This window comes from Mustela erminea, chromosome 19 (assembly GCF_009829155.1).
Source record: "Mustela erminea isolate mMusErm1 chromosome 19, mMusErm1.Pri, whole genome shotgun sequence".
NCBI classification, from domain to species: domain Eukaryota; kingdom Metazoa; phylum Chordata; class Mammalia; order Carnivora; family Mustelidae; genus Mustela; species Mustela erminea.
In genome coordinates this window covers 51,699,034-51,722,590 of record NC_045632.1, presented here as the reverse complement: position 1 = coordinate 51,722,590, position 23,557 = coordinate 51,699,034, and the positions used below count along the sequence as shown (strand labels likewise).

General features: G+C 46.8%; 1 protein-coding gene and 1 long non-coding RNA gene across 6 annotated transcripts in view; both read right to left on the bottom strand.

Annotated features, from left to right (window-relative positions):
* Positions 1 to 23,557, bottom strand: part of WWOX (WW domain containing oxidoreductase) — a 937,351-nt gene that overhangs the window by 587,630 nt on the left and 326,164 nt on the right. The window lies entirely within an intron of this gene.
* On the bottom strand, positions 1,064 to 23,387 carry LOC116580302. Its single transcript, XR_004281592.1, has 4 exons — positions 22,727 to 23,387; positions 20,560 to 20,563; positions 11,969 to 11,975; positions 1,064 to 1,075 (listed from the first exon to the last, which is right to left on the bottom strand). It is a non-coding gene; the product is annotated as an uncharacterized LOC116580302 (long non-coding RNA).

Here is a 23,557-nt window from a genome sequence, read left to right as displayed (position 1 = left end):
TGTACATGCTGCTCTTCCAACCACTCATTTCATTTAATGATATATATATAACAAGCCCTTTGCCAACACACAATGCAGACAGCCCTGATGCTCTAGTCCCTGGGGCAGTACCCCGGTGCACATGCTCCCTGACAAGGATGGTCTCAGCAGCGCCTAGAGCCCCAGAAGAGCGGCTGTGAGTAGATTAGCGCCATTCCAGCCTTGTTACTCTTTAGTTCACTGCACCACTCCTCACCTCCACACATGGGAGAAACTAGTGAAAGCGCGCCAAGGAGAAAGCCTTTCCACGCCTCATAGTGAACTCACAAGCTGCTTCCAAGCAGTGTACGCGCACACACACAACTGCAGCTGCTGCACATAATTAATGTGCTAATTATACATAATTATCTAATTACTAAAGAAGAGAGTCAGAGCAAGTGCAGTGGTAAAGCTATTGAAACCAGCTCCTTCTAGAATACTCTGCAGTACATACTAGCTTGCTATTTCTGAAAGGTACGCCTTCTGTCTGATACCTGTAAATAGAGAAAAGTGTTTGTAAATGCTTTAGTGATGCTATGGACTGGATGATTACGATTCATTCCATTAACAAAAATTTAAAAAAATACATATATACATATATTAGAGGGGAAAAATGTGTCATACGACTCATCTTCACAATACTGTGTGAACTGGGACTCACAACAAACTCCTGTGTGCAAAGCAAGTTTGCTGGCAAATGTTCCAAAGTAGCCTGGTCCCACAAAATGATCATACAGAAAAAAGGAAAAGTAGACGCTAAGTGGTAATATGTTTGGAGGAAAAAAAAAAATCACCTACGCCCTCTGTGTTAGATTTAAGACTCTCCCATAAAATACAAAATAAAAAAGAGGGTGATAAATGGTCATGATTTAAGTTTGGAAAATACTACTATTCTTTCCCCTTCTTAGGGAAGTACAAAACATACCTGCATTTAAAAGGCTCTGATAAGTACTGCATTTCTGAAATAATTTTGACCAGAGAACCCTTCTTTTTTCAGTCCCTCTGAGCATCTGTAAATATCAGTAGAACTCATAGATGATCCGAGTGCAAGGCCAGGCTACATTAAATTTTTTTTTAAACCTCTGCTGGATCACTGATTCATCATACGGTGAAACTTTATTTTGAATTGGAACCAAGCTCTCTGCCTGAAAGGAACAACCTCACAATAAGATATATTTGAGAATCTAAAACAAACTCTCAGATGAGGCTCAAGAAGCATTTTTTTTTTACTGATTGCTTCTCCCAGGAACGTACTTATTACAGCTGGAGATGCTCTATCTTGGCATTTAGGTGCTATGACCAAACAATTAAATCTTTTATCAAATGTTACCCACAGCATTTCCTGAGAATATTAAAGGAGCCACAAATTAATTCCATGTTGGAAAAGAACAGCCTCCTAGTTACAGAGAAGATATAAATTAGCATCTCTGGAGTTTAAGTTATTTTATTTACTTGTTCATTCTAACCTGTCTCCTCCCAAAAATCAATGGGGGCATCCCTTTTGTTTTGGGGTTCTTTGTTTTGTTTTATTTTTAATGCCATCATCAAAATTCACGGGGCCTTGACAAACGGATGAAAACACACACTGGTTGGATCCTCCAAAGGCACATCTTCATTACTTTTATTATTTAACTTTAACTTTTAATCTTGGGCCATAAAAACTGTCCTAATAAAAGATCCATAAATATCTCCTGAATGTGCAAATGAGCGACTTTGATGACCTGAGAGCATATGCTGGGCTCTTTCTGCTGATGGGCTTCAGTCCTTGCGACTGCCTGAGATCCAACAAGATGCATTTCCAGCTAAGTGATTCCAAACCGACAGCTACATCGGGAGGCGGACTGCTTCTGTTTTCGTTTTAAAATTTCGCTTGAACAGGAATGATACCATATCCTTCACTGATTTTCAGGCTAGTTGGGGCAGATTTTCACAACGCTAGTTCAGTGTTTCAAAAATTAATTACACGCCGCACACACCACAGTGACATGATGGCTTGGGATGCGGGTCTCCCCAAAGTCCCACCTAGAAATCTTCTCACCTGAGCTTGCTTTGAACATCACAGGGGACTCGACACGCATTTGCTACGTGAATGAACGAAGGCACTCCACACAAGTACTCCTCTTTTAAATCCAATTTCTAGTCATGCTTTGAATTCTAAAGTAAATACAATTAATTGCCAAATAAATAATTTCAGATTATGAAATGGGTTTTCCTGAACAGGTTTAATTCAACTGCACAACACATTTTTTAAATTAAAAACACTGAAAACTCCATGTTATTTTTCCCCCTCAAACCTTTTTCAAATTAAATTCTGAAAACAAATAAGCTTTTAAAATTATATTATCATCATAGTGCATTTCTGCATGAACAATACATAAGGATAATGGCTTCTATGATGTGATGCATAAATGCAAGTTTACAGGAACCAGCAATTTATTATATTAAATACTGGGATTTTATTTTTTACTTATATGGCTCCCTCCCCCCTTTTCTCTAATACACGATTCTGAGGAAACACTATAAGGCCATGATAGTTGATTGCACTATCTTGATTACCATTATTTTTCTAGCTTTCTTAAATTAGATGCAAGTAGCATTTCTAAGTTTAGAATATTGGATAGAATACCCTGTGTTTGAAGCCAGTGTTTCTAAAACTCTTTATATTTTGTGCCCAGCAAATTTTTATGCAACTTCTTTTCATATGCAAAGCGGATCTATGAATCCCATCTTACACATTCAGGGGAGGAGAATGTGTCAGGAGAAGTAGCTGTGTGTTTTAGCACTAAACGAATCATCTGTCATAAACAGCGTGCTGTATTTAATATTCAGATCAAGACATTTCTGTCTCATCCTAGCAGACCCTCCTGACAAAAGCCATCCCACGTCTGCCAGGAGTATCGAGTCCAGCTGAGGACAAATTTCAAGATGAACCTGAAATCAATTTGCCATCAAATTTTCATGCCTCTCTCAGACTATCTGTGGCATTTTAATTACAAGCACCCTGGGCGGGGGGTGCTACAGATATTGACACTTTGCTCCTACAATAAACTTTATTGGCAACCTCTGTCTGAATGCACTACTCCACTAGAATAACAAGAAATGGATGAGGGTGTTTAAGTGGGGAGGGACTGTGATCACCCTGAAGCCATTTCCTTGGATGGGCCAGGGCATCTCTTGGGCCACAAGCCCGGGGGATAGAATGCCTGGCTCCGGGAAGTACAAATGAACTTCAAAGTCAACATGGCTGTGGGGTCTCTGAGCTCTGCAAAGGCCCTGGGTCCTTCTCAGCACACCACATGCCAGCTTCTTCCCTGTCTGCATTCAGGGGGATGTTTCTGGTGCCCATCACTTTGAAACCCTCAAAAGATTACAAATCCATGTTGGTTAAGTCAGGGTGTCTGGGCAGAAGGCATCCCTGGAAACTAGGTGAAAAGGCTTGATTAAAGGGGACAGACGCAGCCCCTGACTGTATCTGGAGATGATGTTTGGGTTGGGAGTGGGACCAGGATGACTAGCCACTACTACACTAATGATAACATTCCCTGCCTCTCCCCAATTTTTGTACAGGCTGTGGAAAAAGCCATAAATATAAAAATAAAGGGGAGCACCTACAATTTGCTAGCCAGGAAATATTTTTTGCTCCCTGAAAACTGACACGCTGGGACTATCAATGTGCAGTTTTCACTAGGCACGATGGGCAGCCCATTACTCGGGCGAGTCTGCCACTGGACACGCTGCACTGGTACACGACATCCTGCTCCCTCCAACGGAGACCGGGTACAGACGATACCGACAGTCACTGCTGTCTTGGTGGCCCAGGGCCGGGCACCAGAGTCGGCGTGTCTGTGAGCTTCTCAACAACTCCTCACGAGTTTCTCAACAACTCCTCACGCACTCTCATAAGTGAGCAGCTGACTGAAGTGAACCTGGTAAATGCTTAACAACCAGCTCTAAAGAAAAATCAAAGCGGGCAAATAAATACACTTGCATTCATTTATCATGAAGTTTACTGACAGAAAGGACATTGGCACCCAATCTACAAGCAGAAGTATGTAATATTCTTTATTACAAAGGCCAAAAAGCCAGTGCTTTTGTGGATTTCAGCCCAACTCTTGCATCTATAGACAACTTGCCGGTGTTGAGTACGTCAAGTCTGATAGAAATAGGGGTTGATATTTGTAAGTTAACTGGTAAGATGGAAGGGAAACAATGAAGAGAGACTGATCTTGGAACTACTCACTCTGCAAGAGCATCAGCAACTTTGCTGAACCGGTAACAGGTTCTTTAATATACAGAAGGACTATATCCTCACTTAAAAATAATACTCATCAAGTAACGACTACAGACAGGGAAAATGCATTATTAACATCGCGATTACTTTCTCAAGCCAAGACAATATGAACAAACCGATGAAGCCTTGATTTGCAGTTTTTGCCTGTTTCTGTGTATAAACCCTCCTGCCCACGGCTGCTTCCAAGCCGCCCCGGAGAAGTTGCTGAATGCTGGGCCGGGGAGGGCGGTGCAGGTGCATCACATTCCAGAGTGTTCCCACCATAGAGATACAGCAGATCTCAGTGACTGCAAGAGCACGAATAGAGTCAAAGGGAGCAAAATGTCCAAGAAGTATTAAGCTTTGAGTATTTAATAACTGTGGACTATAGTTTAATGGAAAGTTTCTGTAATTTAAGGTGTAAGAGTGTCCATGTTTAACAACTGGGTCATGAAATTTCTGCCAGCTCCAGCACATGGCCGGGCCCTGGGCTGACATGCGGGGAGGGCTTTGCTGCACACCGGAAATGGTGCCAAGTGGGCACAAGCACGCAGGCGTGAGCACACACACACGCGCACACACACACGCACACGCCCTGTGAGCAGAGCCCTCGCTGGCAAAAGCCTCTTGTTCTCTCAGGAACGGAGATACTTTTGAACACAGTCGAAAGATCCACGATCGAGATGTAACAGATAATTAAATACCTGTGCTCCTGAAGAGCGGGCAGGTCTGGCAGAGACAAAGGAGACGGTGGGAACAGCACTCGCCCCTTCTGGCCGGGGACCCACAGCCCAGGGACCAGCCCCGCGGACCCAGTCCCACTGCAACGGCAGCAGAGCGTGACCTGAGTCTGCGGCTCCCTTCTAGCCTCCACACTCTGCGCTCTCCCTCCTCACCCGGGCCACCAGCCTGTCTTCTGCTCCTAGGACAGGGACTGCGTGGCCAGCTGCGCAGTACTTAGGAGAGATGAGCAACATTATTACACTCTGAATCTTGTTGCTGTTTCTGGCAGAAACTGACTGGAGACATGAAAGCTAGGGCGGGTGTAGAGCCTGGAAAACACACAGACACCCTGGTGTGGAGGCAAAGTTAGCCAACCCTGCTCTGCAGAGCAAGTCCCTGAGTCCTGCGGTTAGAAGGCTGGGTCGTTTTGTTTTGTCTCAACAGGTGACACCTCAGAGGGCTCCCCCCCACCCTTATTAGGCACGGTGAGGAGGCTCCGGCTCCCTGGGCATCCGGGAGCAGCATCAGCAGAGGAGAGAGCAGCCAGACGGCGTTCCCCCCCCCCCCCAGCATTATAATTCAAACAGTCCCAAACAGTGGTGTGCATGTATTAGGAAGCGCCGTGCTCATGTGGCTGGAGGCAGCACCAAGACATTTCTAAGGGTGCTGGGGCAGGGCGGGGGGGGGGGGGTGACAATGATGTTGTGTGCTGCTTCCTCAAGGATAAGATACCTAGCAGGACATGCTGCGGGCTTCTCTGCAGGTATTTTCAAAATGTAACAACACAGACAGCTTTTTATGGACAAACTGGACTAGAAGTATCCCAAAGTGTTCCCTAGAAATGCCAGAGCTGTGAAATATCTTTGAGATATAAAATAGAATATCCTATCACTTGTCAGTAACACAGTTTGTTTCTTTCCCTTTTTATTTTTTATCCCTGAGAGTCAGTTGCTTAAAATAAACATCGGTATTTCCAGGCACAATTTACATTTCGAATGTGGAATATCTATGGTGCTTGGCCAGGAAAAAAAATAAAAATAAAAATAAAAATTTTATATATATATATTTACTTATTTATTTATATATTACCGTTAATCTTGTCTCTAAAGAGACAGTCAACACACAGAAATCACTCATGTTCTCTCTCGTCCAAATATCCTGGTGCTGACTCTTTTCTTCTTTTGCTCTCTGTTGGTTGAATACAAAAGCACCATCAACGTCAATCACTTTATTCGAGATAATGTTGTCCTTGCTAGAAAGATCTTGCTTCTCTACTGTTTACAAGAGCAGCACAGGATGGAAGGCACCTGGACCCGAAGGAAGTGGGGCTTAGCATAAAGCAGATCCCAGGGGAAAACGTGACCCAACACAGAAGCTGAAGCAGAGCTGACACTCTAGCGGCCTATCTACACGGCCGCTGCAGTACCCCGGGGGCCAGGCAGGAGCGGGAAGGGCCTTGGGCTCGCTCCCCGGCTCCTCAGCATCTGGGTTTGGAGACTGCGGCCGCACGTCCTAGGGGTGGAGAGGATGAAGGAGGATGCCTGGACTCTTTCCTTTGTCGTTTCTAATTCCTTTCTCAAGAGAAAATAAAATGGTACAGGCACACGGGCACTGCTCTTCGTTTTATAGAGTGGCGAGGTCACTGACCAGATTCGTTTCCAACGCACAAGCGATACAGGACGGGAGTGTGTGCCAAGAACGCGTTTGGGCACCGGGCCAGGAGAACGCGGCCTGTCTGTCTCCAGGGAGAGTGGGGAGGCCGAGTTATGTTTGGAGAGATGCCTCCTGTTTCTGATGAAGTTTTTTCGATGTCCACTGAAGCCACTCCTCCAAAACACGAGACCCGTCACCCCCCTCTCCGGGCAGCCCCTGCTGGGCCAAGCAACTATCTTCTGGACACAGACCAAACCCGACGCCCAGCAGAAGGCCCGGCAGTGGAAGGGGGTCTGACCGGACACGGCGTGCCCTCCTCTCTGGATCATTCCTCTCATCTGGAGCTCAGCCAAGGAAATGTGGGTTGCTGAGCCAACCCCCTGCTTCTCCCTCCAAGTCACATCGCTCATGATTAGGGAGAGAAAGGCTGAATCTTCCTCCATGGCCCTGGAGTCCTCTCCACCCACTCTCTATACAAAATCAGTTCATCTGGGTAATTTTTAAAGCACAGTGCTTGGGCCAGCTGGAACAAGCTGCCTCTTCCTGGCCAAATGCTTGGGGTTTCTTCCAGCCTCGAGCCTACGTGCTCCGTGTGCTAGCGAGCACCTCGAGATACGGCCAGGACTGGGAGCGAGGGATTTGGTAACCAGACTTTCCAGCAATTTCACGAGTTTGGAGCAAGCAGAAAACCTTATTCGTTGGTGAGTTTGCCTGGCCCCAAGACGCAGGTCACTGAGCTCTGCAGGCCAGCATTCCAATTCTCCAAAACCCGGGAGGATCTGGGTATCCGGCGTTGGACCAGGCTCTCTGGCTGCATAGGCCCAGTCTGTGTCCTAGCCCTTAAAGAAGATGATTTTCATGGGGAAATGGATTTGCTTTATTTGCTTTGGTCTCTTCCAGCTCAGAAGTGACCTGAACACTGCTGAGAGGGCCTGCGGGACCCTGGCTTTATTCTAGAAACTAGGCTAGTTAAATAAGGCATTGTCAAGCCAGGAGCTGCCTTGGACTCTTGGCAAGTGTGTTAACTCAGTATGAAATAATATAAACAGAAAAGAACAATATTCCCTGTTTTCTCACCCCAGGCATATCAGGGGCTGGAGCTCAGTATTCATTTGGGATGGGCCAAAAACTTTCAAAAGTAAGTTCTGTGTATTTCAAAGAACATTAGCTTTGAAGATCTAAGGGGTAGGGAGGGGGAGCTGCCTGGTGTGAGGGTTCCAAAAGGTACCTATTGTGCTTTGGGGGCTCAGAGAAATTGAGGAACAGTAACAGTCCTTAGTGAAGAGAAGGAATTGCATAAAATACAGCATTTATCTTCTTTCAGGCACAAAAACATATACACAGGCATATACAAAAACCACATAACATTTATGCATTCTTCTTCTGGGGGCCCTGCAAATCTTCCCTGTCATTATTTGTATTAATGAATGTGTGTTTGGTTTCCAAACTGCTCAGCGTATGAACTCGAGTTGAGATGTTCTAGAAAGTAAATAAGCCAGCTGTGCCCGCCACAGAGGGCCCCAAGCAGGAGCGTGCAGGCCCTCTGATGGGGAGGTTCCACGTGCACGGGGCAAGTCTGTCCGCTTCTGACCAGCCTCGCCTCTGCGCTTCCCACGCAAACTGGAATTCATCCTTCCGGCCTCCCTGGCTCACAGAGATGTTTTGAAGATGGACCGAGTCGTATTTCGTAAATTCTGGGCACGGCGCGAGAGGTAAAAAGAACAGACAGTGCTACTCTCCCACTGTCCCTCCGCCCCCCACCGCGGGAAGCAGTCGGTCCTTGGGGGCGTTCATCAACCAGCAAGGCCTCACCGGGCTCCCCCGTGCCCAGCGAGCCCAGATGGAAAACTCTAGGAGGAAACTGTGGATTGTGCTTGAAAATGTGTACAGGGAGTCTTAAAACTCTGACATGGAGGAATGTATTCCAAGAGAACGACCACCTTGCTGATAACCATTGGTTCACACAATAATTTACGTATGCGAATCTTAGAGAGGACCTTTCTCATAGGATTTTCTTAAGAAAAACAATCTTCTTCTTAAACTTCCCCCCAACCCCCTTCAGGGATACTTTATTCTCTAGACTTGCCAAAGAGCTGTTTCCTAATATGTCCTAGAGAATATATGATTTCATTTTTCCACAGATGCGTTTCTATACACCTGGTATTTCAGTTATTTATTAAGCATGCCTAGTTCTGTGGTTTCTCGCTTTATATCTTTAAAGTCATTAAAACTTAATAGGGGAATTAATCATAAAAGAAATCTATCAAACACAGTTGCCAAGCGCTTTTTCTTTTTTTTCCTGACTGACATCTTTAAAATGTATTTGAATGTTATTTATTTCATCACACCCAGGGAATAAAAAAAAAAAATAACTTGCAGCTTCCAAGTTCAGAGAAAGCATAAAAATGTGATTTACTATTTATTGTACAGTTAGGCACATGCATATTATATACTGCATGTTAATCTTCAACGGGCTAAGTTTAGCAAATTTGACAACACTACTGTTTGCTAGTGAGGAAAAGGAATCGACATCTGTTCTCTTCCAGATATGATTTCTTCCTGGAAGGAATCAGAAATACGCCCAGGCCTTCTATTTTCTGGGTAAACTGATAGAATGCATGCTGTTTAAATGGACAGTCAAGCCACAATGCCCCCTGGTGGTGAAATGATGCACAAACATTTGTAAGCCTTGGCACCTCGCTGAGTATTTTTTAAGAGACCTAATTTTTAAGGAAGTGGAAATTTCCTTTCAGTTTTACAAATGCAAAGAATGTGGTGTGCTGACAGTGTTTTAAATACGCTGTTAGTGAAAGCAGAGGCACATTTAGTTTATTTAAATCACCCAGATTAAAGGTTTTTATTTTTATGATAAGGGATTATATTTTAACTTCACACTGAAGAACTCGAGTATAGGAGGAAAAAAAAAAAAAAAAAAACCAGAAATGCAGCATACGTACATTTTAAGCTAAATTTACAAGAGTGGAACCGTCAGCAGATACTTACAGGTGGACCTAAAGGTCTGTTAGCTTATTGTCACTTGAGCTGAGATGGAATGAGAGCAGGTTCCAGATTTTCCCGGGGACTGAAGACTCCATCTTCCCATCATGCTCTCAGCATGCACCTCTGATAAGCAGCTTAGAGGGAATTTCCTCGGGTCAGACATAAATAGTGATTCTCGGGTTCCCTTAATCCAGACACACATCGCCTGTGAGTTAGGCCTCATAAATCTCAAAAACGGTCAGCAACACATGAAAGGCGATGTTGTCAGGAGGCTGGAACACGGTAAATGGGAACGTGTGAAATGCGGACTCATTAATCATACAAACAATACTGACGCCTCGCAGTAATCAAGGCAAGCAGCACCCTCCTTTCTCGGAGAGCAGCTCATTTTACCTCTTGCTATCTCTGGAAGCAGGGAGGCCCAGGACAGGGGCTGTCACTGCAAACCCTTGTCACCTAAGAAGCTGAACCATTAACAGCTCAAGGTCATACAGCAGGTGCTGAGTGAAAAGTCACCCCAGTACCCTGGTCCCCTCTTCCAGAGCTGCCTTCTTTGCTAATAATGATTTGTTCTGAATGCAAAACATTTCAAGACACTTTCCTGATGTGCTATAAGACGCTGCTAAGACATGCCATGAAAGGATACTGTGATGTCCTCACGCTCAGTGATACCCATGCTCACAGCCGCACTGATCATAACAGCCAGAAAGTAGAAAAACCCAAATGTTCATCAACTCCTAAAGAGATACATGAAATGTGGTATATCCATACGACGGAATAGTATTCAGTCATAAAAAGAAACAGAACACTGCTATGGCTACAGTGGGGATAAACCAGGGAAACTCTTCTTTCACGTACTGAGAGAAGTATCATGTAGTTCATGATTGCACGCAGACAAATGTCCAGAATGGGCAAAACCATAGACAGAGAATAGATTCATGGCTGCCTAGGACTGAAGGACGGACAATCGGGATGACGGCAAAGGAGCGCAGAGCATCTTCTTAGACAAATGAAGTGTTCTAAAACTGACTGTGGTGATGGATGTACAACCCTGAATATGCTGAAAAACAACGAACCGCACAGTTTACATGGAACAGTATGCATGGCACATTATATGTCAATAAAGCTGATTTTTTAAGAAAAGGATACTGGAGGGCTAGGGGCAATAGCCCCCACCAAGCTCCAGTGCACACCAAAGCATCCCTGTGGGAAAGAAAAAAAGGAGAGGAAGTAGAGGGGATGGTGTCAGATTCCAGAGAAGCACTCTAGAACCCTGGGTCAAGCTGAGACACCCCAAAAACCCAACATCCTCACCCACCAGAGATCTGGATTTAATTACCCTGGGGCATCACTATGTCTAAAGAATCCCCCAGGTGATCCAAAAGCACAGCCAAAGTTGAGGACCGCTGTCTGGGAGACATTCGGGGAAAAAGCCAGAATTCACTGAGCAGAGAAAGCTGGAAAGTCTGCTTTCCGTTCCTTCCCCTTCTCCCAAGTTCACATCTAAAACCCCACAGATGGGTCTATGTGTGGCCCCAGCAGGTGGGATGCAGTCATCTTGGACAACTTTCGCAAATAACGCCAAAGTGTTTACACAAACAAAGACATCTGAACCAACTAGTCTGCTTTTTCACAATAGGCTGGCACTGCTCCAAGAGACATTTCGTGATACCAAACCCCAAACCGAAAACCCAAAATTTAAAAAAAAAAAAAAAAAAAAGAGAGAGAGAGAGACCCGAAGTTTGTGTCTAGTGGACAGCATTTGCGTTCAGAGTTCAGAATTGTGTGGGCATTAACAGATCCTCGACCACGAGGGCTCAGCTGACCCTAGGTCTCACCCAACATTCTTCACTGTTGAGTGGCGAAGGATAAAAGCCTTCCCCTGCCTCCACCCTGGCAAGGCTATACCTATCTCCTTCTTCCCTGGCTGGGTTTTAGCCCAAGCTCAACACCAGCAAACCTGAGTGTGGTTCCTGCATCCTCACTGCCCAGAGAAAGAAATACACTGGCTTTGAATACGTTCTCTTTTGGAACTACTCTGAGCCAGAAAATATCGACCCCGAGCAGGCCCAGCACACGCGTTGCTGTACATGCTCTCTCTCTGGGTCTGTACTGATCAATGGCAATTTTGGAAAACATTGCCTGAATAATTCATCGTAGAAAAAAGCTTTTGGATTAAATGATATTACTGGGGCTTCCAGCACAAACATACATGTGTTCCCGAAAAGCTAGTCCAGCTGGAAGGCTGATCAGAAATAATCAAGATGACACCCAAGCTGAGCCCCCTATTTTGTAAATTGCAACGAGTCCTCTGCCCACCCCCGGTCACACAGAAATGCTCAGGTGTGTCAAGCAGGTGTTCCGACAGCATGTGCCTGGCACATCTTGCCACAGTTCGCTTGACGACATGGCGAAGTGCGACCATGGCCAACTCAGGGAGGCAGCGTGCAGTGTGCTTAAAAAGGGAAAAAAAAAAAAAAGATGAAGGAAGAAAGAAGTAGAGAAAAGATGGATCTGTTTTGTGCAGAGTAAGACTGAACAGCAATGGGGACGATTTAATTTAATCTTGACAACTGGAACACAGACTTGACACCCACAGTAAATGCCAAACAATCCAGACACTTTTTATTTTTTTTAGAGACCCGTCTCTCCCCTCCCGCACGCACAATCGTGCCAACAGTGAGTCCTGCCCTGCCTCCAAGTGCTAGCAGACCTAGGCTGACAAAGCTGTGCACTGGAAAGTCCCCCTTGGCCCCGTGTGGGCTCCCACCCGGGCTCCACACGCCAAAGCCCTCCACGTGCGCTCATCACCATTCCTGACTGTTGTTCTGCTTTGTTGTTTTGTTGTGTTTTTCTTTCCCTGGGTGCAGACACCAGGTTCCGGCCCACGTCCTCCCCACCCCACCAACCCCCGCCTGCCTCCTTTCTAAACGACTCAAAGCAGAGAGGCCTCAAAATGGTGAGGAGCACTTGGTGCTGCTGAATCCCGGTGAGCCAGGAGCGGGATTGCCTATTCATCGCACCTCGAGATGGAATGGAAGGGAGGGGCCCCACGGCATGAAGTTCAAGTCCTCAACATCCAGAGACAAAGGGACCCATGTCGCCCTGGCCTTATTTTTTTCACAAGTTGGGTCCACAGATGCAGTTTACATTGGCTAAAGTCAAGCCCTGTGCTGGATACTGGAGCCGCAGGTAAAAATATAAACAAACAAACACACAAACAAACCACAGTCCTTATCCTTGAGACACAAAGCCTGGCAGGGAAAAAGTCAAATGCACAGTAAGGAGCAGTGCGCGGGCGGCCGCTGGCGCAGGAGCTCCGGGCCACCCGGCACACAGCCCTTCCGAAGCGAGCATCGCGGGCCCAGAGCCAGGGCTGCGTGACCTGCCGTCTCTGCTGGGTACCAGACCCAGGAAATCCCCGCGCGTCCTTCCCCACAGCAGCGGTCATGGGGAAAGCTCACGGAAGGTGAGGGGTGAAGAGGCAGAACAGGGGCCAAGAGGATCCAAACCAGAGACCGCCCCAGAGGGGCTGGGAGACGGCCAGGGCTTCTCCACGAGCTCGGCCCATCCAGAAAGACGGTGCCACGGACGTGCTGCCCCAGGCGGGAGCGAGGGGAGATGGGAAACCAAGTCTGGCTGGCCGCCGGCCCCGTGCTTGGCCGGCCCCCAGCACAGCGATCCCAGGAAGCCTCACTCCCCCAGACTGGACACCGTCGACTAAGAGACAAGCACCCTCACTGTTTTTCACACAGAGGAGAAAAGCCCGGATGGTTTTCATACTTAGTAAAATTTGGTTTTAATCAAACTCAGTTAATTATTGACTCAACGAGGATGAAACAGGAATAAAATCATTTTTGCCTTAAGCCAAACTATTAAGAAGTCTCATATAGTTAATAGACTAAAAGTCCTCCGAATCGTTCCTTTAGCCTTTGTAATATTCAGTCTTAACTCCATCATTATTGTGCTTATCTCTCAGTGCCAACGAAGGGGATGCAGCTGGGGAGGCTGCGTGTCTATGTGAGGGAAAAGGACGCGCCATCGCCAGAAACGAACACCACCGTGCCTTTTCGCTGGATCAATAAAGCAAAGCAACATCCTTTGTGAGTCTTTCTTATCCTGAAGGTCTCCCAATTTTCGTGGGTCACTAATCTCTTTAGGGCAAAGGTCCTCAGGCCTTTCGGGGCCTCTGCCTCCTTGCTGCCCGGCATTGTAGGCAGCGCCTCTCAGTGCAAAGGGCTTTGTCTGCGCACACATTGGGTGTGCGGCGCAGGGGTGACTGGGCGGCGCTGCTTCCTGGCAGCCGGCACTGAGGTGGGGCAAAGACGGGCCTCCTCCGGTCCAGCCCCTGTCAACTCCAGACCCCGAAGGGCCACCAGCTCCATGAGTGACAGAGTGACATTTACTGAGGAGTGAGAATAAACCAGAGTTCACGTAAGGACGCCTAATGAAGTTCTTTTTCCCCCCTTTCTGTCAATAACCTTGATGATTTCTAAAAATATCGAATTCCCTGAAAAATATGTTTCCTAAGTTTTGGTACCGCTAGTACATAGTTTGCCTTTTAAATTTTTTTTTTTTTTCACCCCTGGGGGTGTGGAGGGGAAGGTGAAGGCACAGAACAGCACAGCCTTGGTGAAAATCAGCTACGGGTGACATCTCCGGACCCAGCCCCCGTCCCTGCAGCATGGAGCCGAGCGTTCACGCCACGGGACTCTCTCTCTTCATGCTTAGGTCCCATCACACAAGTGCTTGTCAAACATACCATAAGGTGTGGGAGGGGCAATGTAAACACACTATCCTACCCACACACCAGTTAGCGGAAAGCCCGCTTACTGTTCCACAATCACGGCTGTTGGTATAAACCCAAACAGACCCATAGCTTGAAATTATTTGGCTTCATGAATGCAAAGCTTACAAACTGAGACCTCAGAACCGGTGGTCTTTGCCTGAGGTCTCCTCTGGTGGCCAGGAGCCGCGGGGAGGTATGACAGCTGGCGGAGTCCAGTCAGCAACCCTAACCACGCTGGTGGGGATGCTGATCGTGAGGAAGGCTGCGCATCTGTGGGGCCAGGGGCTATACAGGAAATCTCTGAGCCTGTCACTCAATTTTGTTATGACCCTAAAACTGCCCTAAAAAATAAAGTCTAATACAAAAATGGAGAAAAAAAAAATCTCAGAAAAGAACACATTCTGAATAATGTTGAAAGAAAACCTGTCGTCAGAGCAAAAGGTGGGCTTTTCTTACGGATTACAGTTTCAGGGGACCTCACAGTCCAGCTCCCCCAGGTGTGTAAGCCTCGGTGTCTCCCCAGCCAGCTATCTGGCGCAGGGATGACCGTCACTGGACACCCAGGTGACGGGCGGACTCCCACAGTGAGTTTGGGCCTTAGCCGCAAATAGCCCCACAGCACCTGCACACTCTCCTGGCCACGCCTTCTTCCCAAGCTTCCTATTAACATCGCTCTTGGCAAGATTCAGCCCCTTTGATTTCTGAGGACTTAACGCTATCCTTCCCGGCCACTGGACCTAGCCAGAAGGGAGACAGCTGGGGAGTGAGGAGGTTGGCGGCCAACAGCAACTTCTCTGTCCGTGAAGATGGCCCAGGGAAAGGTGTGCCAGGGTGGCTACAGCGAAATGTCCACGTCTCGGGCCCCAGCTGCCCAGCCCCTTGGGGACAGGCACCACAATCCCATAGGACAAAATGAAAGCGACTGTTTTGGGCTGACGTAGCACGTTGTCAGCAATATGGTCCAAAGAGGCCTGTGTCAGTAGAAAACCGGAGACTCGGGGTGTGGAGAGGACGAACTCACCTCTAACGCCCATGTGTCCAAGAGGGAGCAAGACGGACAAAGCCATTCGCCACAACACACCCATGGAAACGCGGCGGCTGTGGGGAGGCTCGGACGTCTCCCACATCATAAGCACCGCTGGGCAAGCGCGCAGGACCCACAGTCTATGCCAACCGCCTGCAGACAGACATGAGGCCACTCCTAAATGCCATGACACGAGATGCTCCAGGAGGTGCCGCGTACCGCAGGACATCCTGGCATGTGCTTTGCCAACGTGGCCCTCATTTGTATGGGACTTTAGAAACGCAGAACACCAACGATGACTATAAACACGCTTGATTTTTTTTTTTAAGCAACAGGGAAAGGACAAATGAGTGGGAGAGAGTATTCCTGACCCTTCTGAGGAGAGACCGCATGTTTCAAGTAGTCAGAAGGGGCGAAGGGGAGACGGGACTAGCGTGGGGACTCTGGGAATCTGAAGAAAAACAAGACAGGGAACGGCGGTGGGGGTGGAGGTGTGGGGGTGACCAGGGGGGCTGAATCACACTCTGGAAAAGAGTCCAAAAGACGTATGAGCTCTAAGTGGCCAAAAATTACAAGAGACAAAATGGAAATCCATAATTCAGCGTCAGATACCCCACCAGGGGTTTAGAAGAGTTTGTCATTTCCCATTTAACCCTTCCTCTCCTAGGTAATTTCTGAGAACTAGAAATGTGTATCGATTTTGATTCTTCAACTACAAAGTAATCTGAAATTATAAAAGTAATCCATGTTCATTAAAAAGAGAAAAGAAAATCAAGGGCAGACTGGTCTACAGTAAACCATGATCATTTTCCTGTGGCTTCCTACCCAAGCCCACTCCCCGGGGGGGCGAGGGGGGTAGAGCCTGATCCACAATCCGCTGCTCATCCTTCCAGACCTTTTCCTGTGTGTACACAGACGCATATTTAAAAAATGATTTTTAATTAAAAACAATCCAAATCAATAAAATATCTCTACTTTGCAATATGTCATGTCCAAGAGGCCTGACCTCCTGGGCTCAGCCATGGAATAAACACACCTCCGTCCACAAGACGGTGGTGAACTGAGTTGGGGCAAAGTACCTAAGGAGGAAATAACAAGCCTCTCTAAGGACAGGCCTAAAACCCTCAGAATCGGCTGTCACCATGCAACGGACATCAGCCTCTCACTCAACTGACAGGCCTTCCTCCGGCTATAGGATCCTGACTGTAATTACAGGAAAGGCCATACCATAAAGATGGGGGGAGGAGCTAATTGACGAAAAGTTCAATGTGCTGACTCAAGGACCTATGGCCATGCCTTCGGTTTCTTTTCCTCAAAAAGCCTGTAATGTACAGCACATTAAGCCACGACCCTGCAAACCCAGGAGATGAGGTATTTCCAGGCAGAGCACATGTGTGAGGCTCACACACAAGACTCCTGGCCTTTTGCATCAGAAAGGTCTTTCCAGTGCTTCTGCCCAACAAAAGAATTTTCAAGAGGCACAGAAGTGATTTGTTGCTGGCTTTGTTTTCTCTTGTTTGCTTATTGCTTTGTGTTCGTTACATGTTTATTTGCTAACACATCCCAAATGCAAAAGGAAAGACTCGGCCTTGAGTTTCAGACCTCCTTTAAGCCTCTGGCTCCCAACTTAGCAGTCTTCCGATCACCATCCAAGCCTAGAATCCAGGCCCTGCTCAGGGAGGAAGTGTGCCATCCGCCGACACAAAGGGAGAGGGAAGGAAGGACGGTCACTCACCACGCAGCAGGGGAGAACACGGACGCCACAGGGTCAGACGACTATCTCAGCTGCGTGCTCTTGGTCTGGTTATGTATCTTCTACGTGCCTCAGTGTTCACATATCAAAAATGGGGATAGGATCGTGTCAAGGGCTTAATTTATGTAAAATGCACAGAACAGGTGTCATGTATGATACATGTATGTGCCAGTAAGTACGTGGCTAGTGCTACACAGGTGCCAGCTGAATTTGTTCTGTGGCTTCTCGGTGTCATGCCGTTAATGAGAACTCACCAACGATTCTCTTTAAACAACCCAAAGATATTTTACAAAGAAGCCAACCGACACTGTGGCAAGAATGACCTAATGCAATTGCTCTCTTCTGCTGTAAAAGGAAATAATGAACACACGCATCAATTACCCACAGCAGTGGACACAGCTTGATGCAACAGAGATGTTCCTGAAACTTCGTGTGTGTAAACCAAATCATACTTCCAACAAGCTGGGGAAGCTTGCCATTGCAGTGCGTCTTGGGACGAACACTTACTGTTCCAGGGAAGCTTCCGGATCAGAACTATGCCAGCCACCTGTTTCAACAGGCAAATGCTTAACACAGGACATTTTCTTATAGCTGGAGAATAAGCATCAGGCCTGGGCAGACAAGGACATAGCAAACTCTTATTATTCCATTAGGTAACTGGTTCAAAGTCTTTCAGACTTTTTCCAGAAGGAGGGCCACGCTCTGACAGGAAAACATCACTGGGAATCAGATTCCCAAAGGTGTGACCACTGCACAGGGGCCAGTCTGTACTCTGCAGGAAGAACTATGATCCTTTTATCAAAAGATCACTTTGCTAGGATGGCAGATAAGAAGTATGTCCCACACTGACTCCATGTGATTAGTAATGGTCACTTAGAGCAGCCTGCTGAGCGGGATTGATTACTGATGCCTGTCATGGGTACAGGACTGGGGGCACCCACGTGTGCACATCCTGCACTCACCATTCCCATATTTGCAACACACAAGTATTCAATATATGAGGGATGAAGTTCCTGGTTATTTGTCGAAAGGCTACAAACTGAAGGAAAAAAACGCATTTTGATATGATAACACATACTCTCTCAGAACCAATTACTTCCTGAATTATAACTCTGTAAGTTACTGCAAATTATTCAGGGCACATAAACACCAGAGTAAAATTTCTCTAAGCCAATATATAAAGAAATTTCAACATAAATCCAGTCTCACTTGGGAGGTAACAAGGGAACATGAATTCTGGAAACACCTCCCAATAACAAATCTTGGGCTATGACCCCGAGGTCAAAGGTGAGAGCCCATCTCTTGCTTCCTGCCTTGGTTTTGGATGTAGCAAAGCACTCTTATATTATACAAAATCAGCCCAACATGGATTGGACGGTGAATGTATCTGATTCCAACACACTGTGAGGTGGATTTTTTATGTGATGATTACCGTAAGGCAAAGCAGTTACCGGAACAGACTTAACTGCTAAGGGGTCACTGAGGTGGTCCTTCAAGCTCATAGGTCAATTTGCCCAATGGCTAGTGGATAAAAAGGAAACAAGAAATGACACACACACCTTCAGAAGACATGTTTTTTTCATGATTGTGTGGCTGGTAAGAGGTGCCTCTCTCCATTTCTACTGGCCTTGGGTTCAAGCCTTCCCATTCTGTGCTCTGGAAAAGTATCGCTTGCTACACTCAGATGTTCCAGGGGCAGGGAGAAAGCCAGGGGAGGGTGTTAGCCAACAGCAGGTGTGCTGCAGCATCTCAGGAAAGATGGAAAGGCAACACAGGACTTGGGGCGGGGGGGAGGGGGGGGCCGCTTGGGTCTCCAGAGGCATCTGGCAGTTCCACCCTCTCTTCAAATGACTGTTATTCAAAATAGCTCAGATGCTCACCGTTTTCTCCTGGGGTTTCAAATTCAGCCCTCCTCTTCCAGCTTGCAAATAAAGAAACTCCAGGTGTGAGTCAGCATTCCGAGTTTGATTGGATTTTGTAATCACTCTCACACACAGGCGATGCACCCTCTTATACTTCATTGAAAACAAGGCACTGAGCACCATTAGATCTTAAACACAGACCCGTATGAGGGAAGGGCGAGAATTAAATTCAACTACTGTTCACTGAGCAACTAGTAGATACTGGCCAGGGTTAGAAATGGAATAAGGAGCAATCCTTTTCGCCAAAGAACAAGTCATGCGGTAGGGAGGATGACTGTGTGACTGGACAAACAAGGAAGAATGTACCCACCATGTCACAGTAGCACTAGGAGGGGTGACCAGTTGCCTAGATGAGTAAAGCTCTGGGAAGGCTTCATGGAAGACATGATGCCAAGAACTGGGTTTTGAAGGATGAACAGGAATTTGCCAACAGACAGGGTGAGATGGGGCGAGGGCAGAGCTGGCACCGATGATTCAGCCTGGTGAGCTTAGCTCCCTCTGGCTAATGCACCCAGCGGGCTAGTGGAGGGAAGGGGAAGGAAAGGGGGCTGCACCAGGTGCTGGGGCCAGGTGAAGGATTTATGAACCAAGCCAAGGAGTTCACAATGACTCTTTTGCATGGGCTCACTGTACTTTTATTTTATGAGCTCTTTTAACAAGTCCTGTTTGGTAGTAGGGCAAATGGTGATGTGGGAAGGTTCGGAGCCACTAAATTCATTGAGTATCCAAGTGCTTACATTAGGGAAGCGAAGTAGGTCACTTGGTAAGGAAACCCCATACTTGAGGAGCCATCATACTCTGCTGCAGGGTTGCAACTGAGGGCAAAATGGCTGGGTGTTCCAGTGGGTGCTTCCCAGTTCAAAGAAGGACATCTGAACTATTAGAGGGACTTTGGTTTCTACACAATGTCAAATGGCCCTGACCTATCTCACCTCTGTCCACAACAAGCCAGAGGTCTAAAACTAGTAAAATGTTGGAAACAGCCGAGTATTCAGGATCTTCTCGTGGAGAGGGTAAATCAATTTATAGGCATGACAGGAATGAGCACAAGACAATTCCACCAATTCTGAGTGCCAAAGGAGCCCAGTGTGATGACCGAAGACAAAGGAAACCACACAAACACACGCACATTAATAACAGACCAGGTCACTTTAAAAGAGACTAATTAGACCTGAACATTAGTATAATGCCGAGTTATTAACATGTCACACACGATCAAGTACTTTCAGCATGCTTCTCTTCGTTCACGGCGGGTGATCATCGGGACCACAGATTATCACCTAGCTATTTACCTTGTGTGTCCTTGATAAGGAAAAGTCAACCCCAAATAAAAGCAAACCCACACTGCAACCAAGAAAAAAAAAATTTTCCCCCAATCTGAACAAATCGTTTAGTGTAAAAATAAACAGAACTAGAAATTGTCTCTAATAAACTAATATTAGTCTCCCCAGAGGGTTAATTATGTCGCTCTGTATTTTAAGAAGAATGTAAATTGCCAGTTTCAACAGATGTTCTTTTAAAAGAATTGGTTATCTGGGAAATGATGGGTCTTTGTTCGAGCTTACCCCAGCGGAATATAAACATTAAGATCATCCGACTATCTGTCAGCGCCCCCTCCTCCAACGACTGCTACCCATACCAACGACAGACCCTTTGGTTATCAGCAGCTTTGGTGACCAGGGCTCCAGCCAGCACCGTGGTCTCAGAGAGCAAACAACCTGCTCCGATGATTTCCAAACTCCCCTTCTACATCCTGAGGACCCCAGGATGGTACCTTCCCATCACTGCAAGGCCCAGTTTGGGTGCTCAGCCCATGGTCATTTCCATCTGAGTCTTTTACCCTGGGGAGCAAGGCTGTGTGCTCGCGAAGAACCAGAATTAGAACCTTCCAGAAATACCGGTCCTTTCTGGATTCAGTTTAGATATTCAAACATGTATTTAGATATTCAAACATGTATGCGTGCATACTTGAAAATTTCTTCTAAGGGAGGAATGAAACTTCAAGCATCACTGGAGAAGTGTTTAGAAGAAAAGAACTCAGAAACCTCCCTACTGCTTTCTCACAAATGGCATTTTGTAGACACTGAAAGTTCATGTTATCAGGGTCAGAGTGAGGGCTCCAGCTGGACTCTCTGGCCTTGGCATGGCAGTTCGTTATCCAACGTTGAGGAATGCCACCGGCCCAGGGGGTAGAGAGAGAACACGTGCGCTCACGTAGCTGCCCACCACCATGCGCCACTGCCAGCCTCACCCAATCTAACTTCATTATCATCCTGGTTAGACTCACTTCGCAGATAGGGAAACTGAGGCTGGGTGAGATTAATGACTCCTAGGAAAACTTAACAGAATGTGCTTTCACTATCGATCTGCTAGTAACAAGCATGAAATCAAGCCTCAGCAGATAACTATTGATCTCTTTAACAGTTTCTGAAAGGGCCTACTCACTGCAGGATTTAGGTACTCTGAAAAGACCAAGAGGTCTTAGGTCCTACTGGCAGGAGGGGTCAAGGCAGCCTAGTGCCAACATGTGAGGGAATGCCCAAGTGATAATAAGACCAAAAGAACAGCAGCAGTGGGGGTAGCTTACCCTAGGCCTCCTCTGGAACACAGCTGAGAGAGATGCTGAACATTCATCATTTACGCTGATCACCCAGCTACTGTGCCCTGGCGACATCATTACGTCCATTTACCAGATGAGGAAACTAACACTCGGAAAGGTGAAATCAATTGCTCCACATCACTCAGGTCCTAAGTGACTCACAAAAAACATTCCAGCACTTGCCTGACTCACAACTTGCCCTATTTCATCACAGTCACCGTCTCAGATGATGCCAAATGAGCAGAGAATTCCCACAGCGGCCCCCACAGCAGCTCTCGAGGCTCTCGCATCAGCTACCTGAGGACCCAGGTGCCAGAGAGGGCCAGCAAGGAATGGATCCCACCGTGTTAAGATGCCATAGTGGCAGGCTCAGCTGGAAAACCAGAAAGCCCTATGTCTGCAGAGGAAAACCCCAGAAAAGCTCCATCTCAGCCCTTCTGCAGTGGAAAAATGGGCACCGCAGTGTAGGTTAAGCATGGCGCAATTCCAGGGGCACCTTTCACCTGGACTAGGATATGAGTGGTGCTACCAGAGTCCAGCTGTCAAAACATGCTCCGCTCCTAGGAGAGAGCTTGGAGAATCCAGGAACCAATCCTGAAATTCATTCCGTACTAACTGCTGAGACTGTGTCCACTTGAAGGCTATCAGGATAAGGAGCATCCTCTGAATGGACTGGATTCCCACATCCCGTCCACCCCCAGCTAAAGGCGGCAGGAACCTCCACAAGGCACACCCCGCGGGCCCCAGAGAAGAAGACACCAGAGCGAGCAGCAATCCCAGAAAGAAGCGGCCCAGCTCCACCTACTCTGCAGGGCCCTTTTCTGATAATGGCTGCACTTCTGCTAGAGCCTGGGGCTGTGGGCTAGTGGCCCTGGGTAGAAACACGGCTTTTCTCCCTCATCTAAGTCCCCTGGGCAGAAGTTGATTTGGTGACATAAAGTTACTTTATATCTAATTCTAGTTGTTTGCAAGGACACCGGAGGGTGAGGGTTTAAATACAATGAGACAATCTCATTTTGCCTTTCCTGTACACTCACAATAGTTGGGAAAAGCGGCTCTAGAATGCATGTTTTGCCCTCCTCCTCGCAGAGGGCGTCTGGCAATATCTGAGGACATTCTGGATTACCCCTACTTGGAGAGAGGGGTTGCTACTAGGATCTAATGGACAGAGGTCTTGAATACAGCTCCACATCCTATCAGGCACAGAACAGAAGCCCACAGCAAAGAATGATCGGCGCTGAAGGTCAACAGTGCCAAGGCTGAAAAGGCACCCAGGCTACCAGAAGCTTCTGCAGGAAGTCTCAGGGAGGTAACAGGCGAGCCATGACTTTGAGTTTTCTAAAACCTGAGTAAATGGTGGTCCTGGTATTATAATGGCATGCAAAGATGTCACATTAATAAGTGACTCCCTTCAAACATGTGGGCTGGTCTTTAATAGATCTCATTAGTTTGGATTAGTAGATGGGATGCGGAGTTGTGCAAACAATTTCCAGAGCCTGAGCTCTGCTGATGCATCTGTTTTTCTGGGGGGAAAATAACCACATCCTTGTTTTAGTTGTTCAGGGAAACCTAGCACCTGTCTATTTCAACATCTTTGGGATGAAGGAAAAAAAAAACACAACCTGGAAAAAAAAAAAAAAAAAACAGAGATAAATTATTTATCTACCATAAATATTAAAGAAAATTGCAAAACATAGTCTGGTGTCACCATGCTGTTGTTACAGAATCATCTCGTTATAGCTTCTGGCAAAATACTGTTGTCCTTAATATCAGTACAACAGACTCGTCTGGGGTGTACCAGTCAGG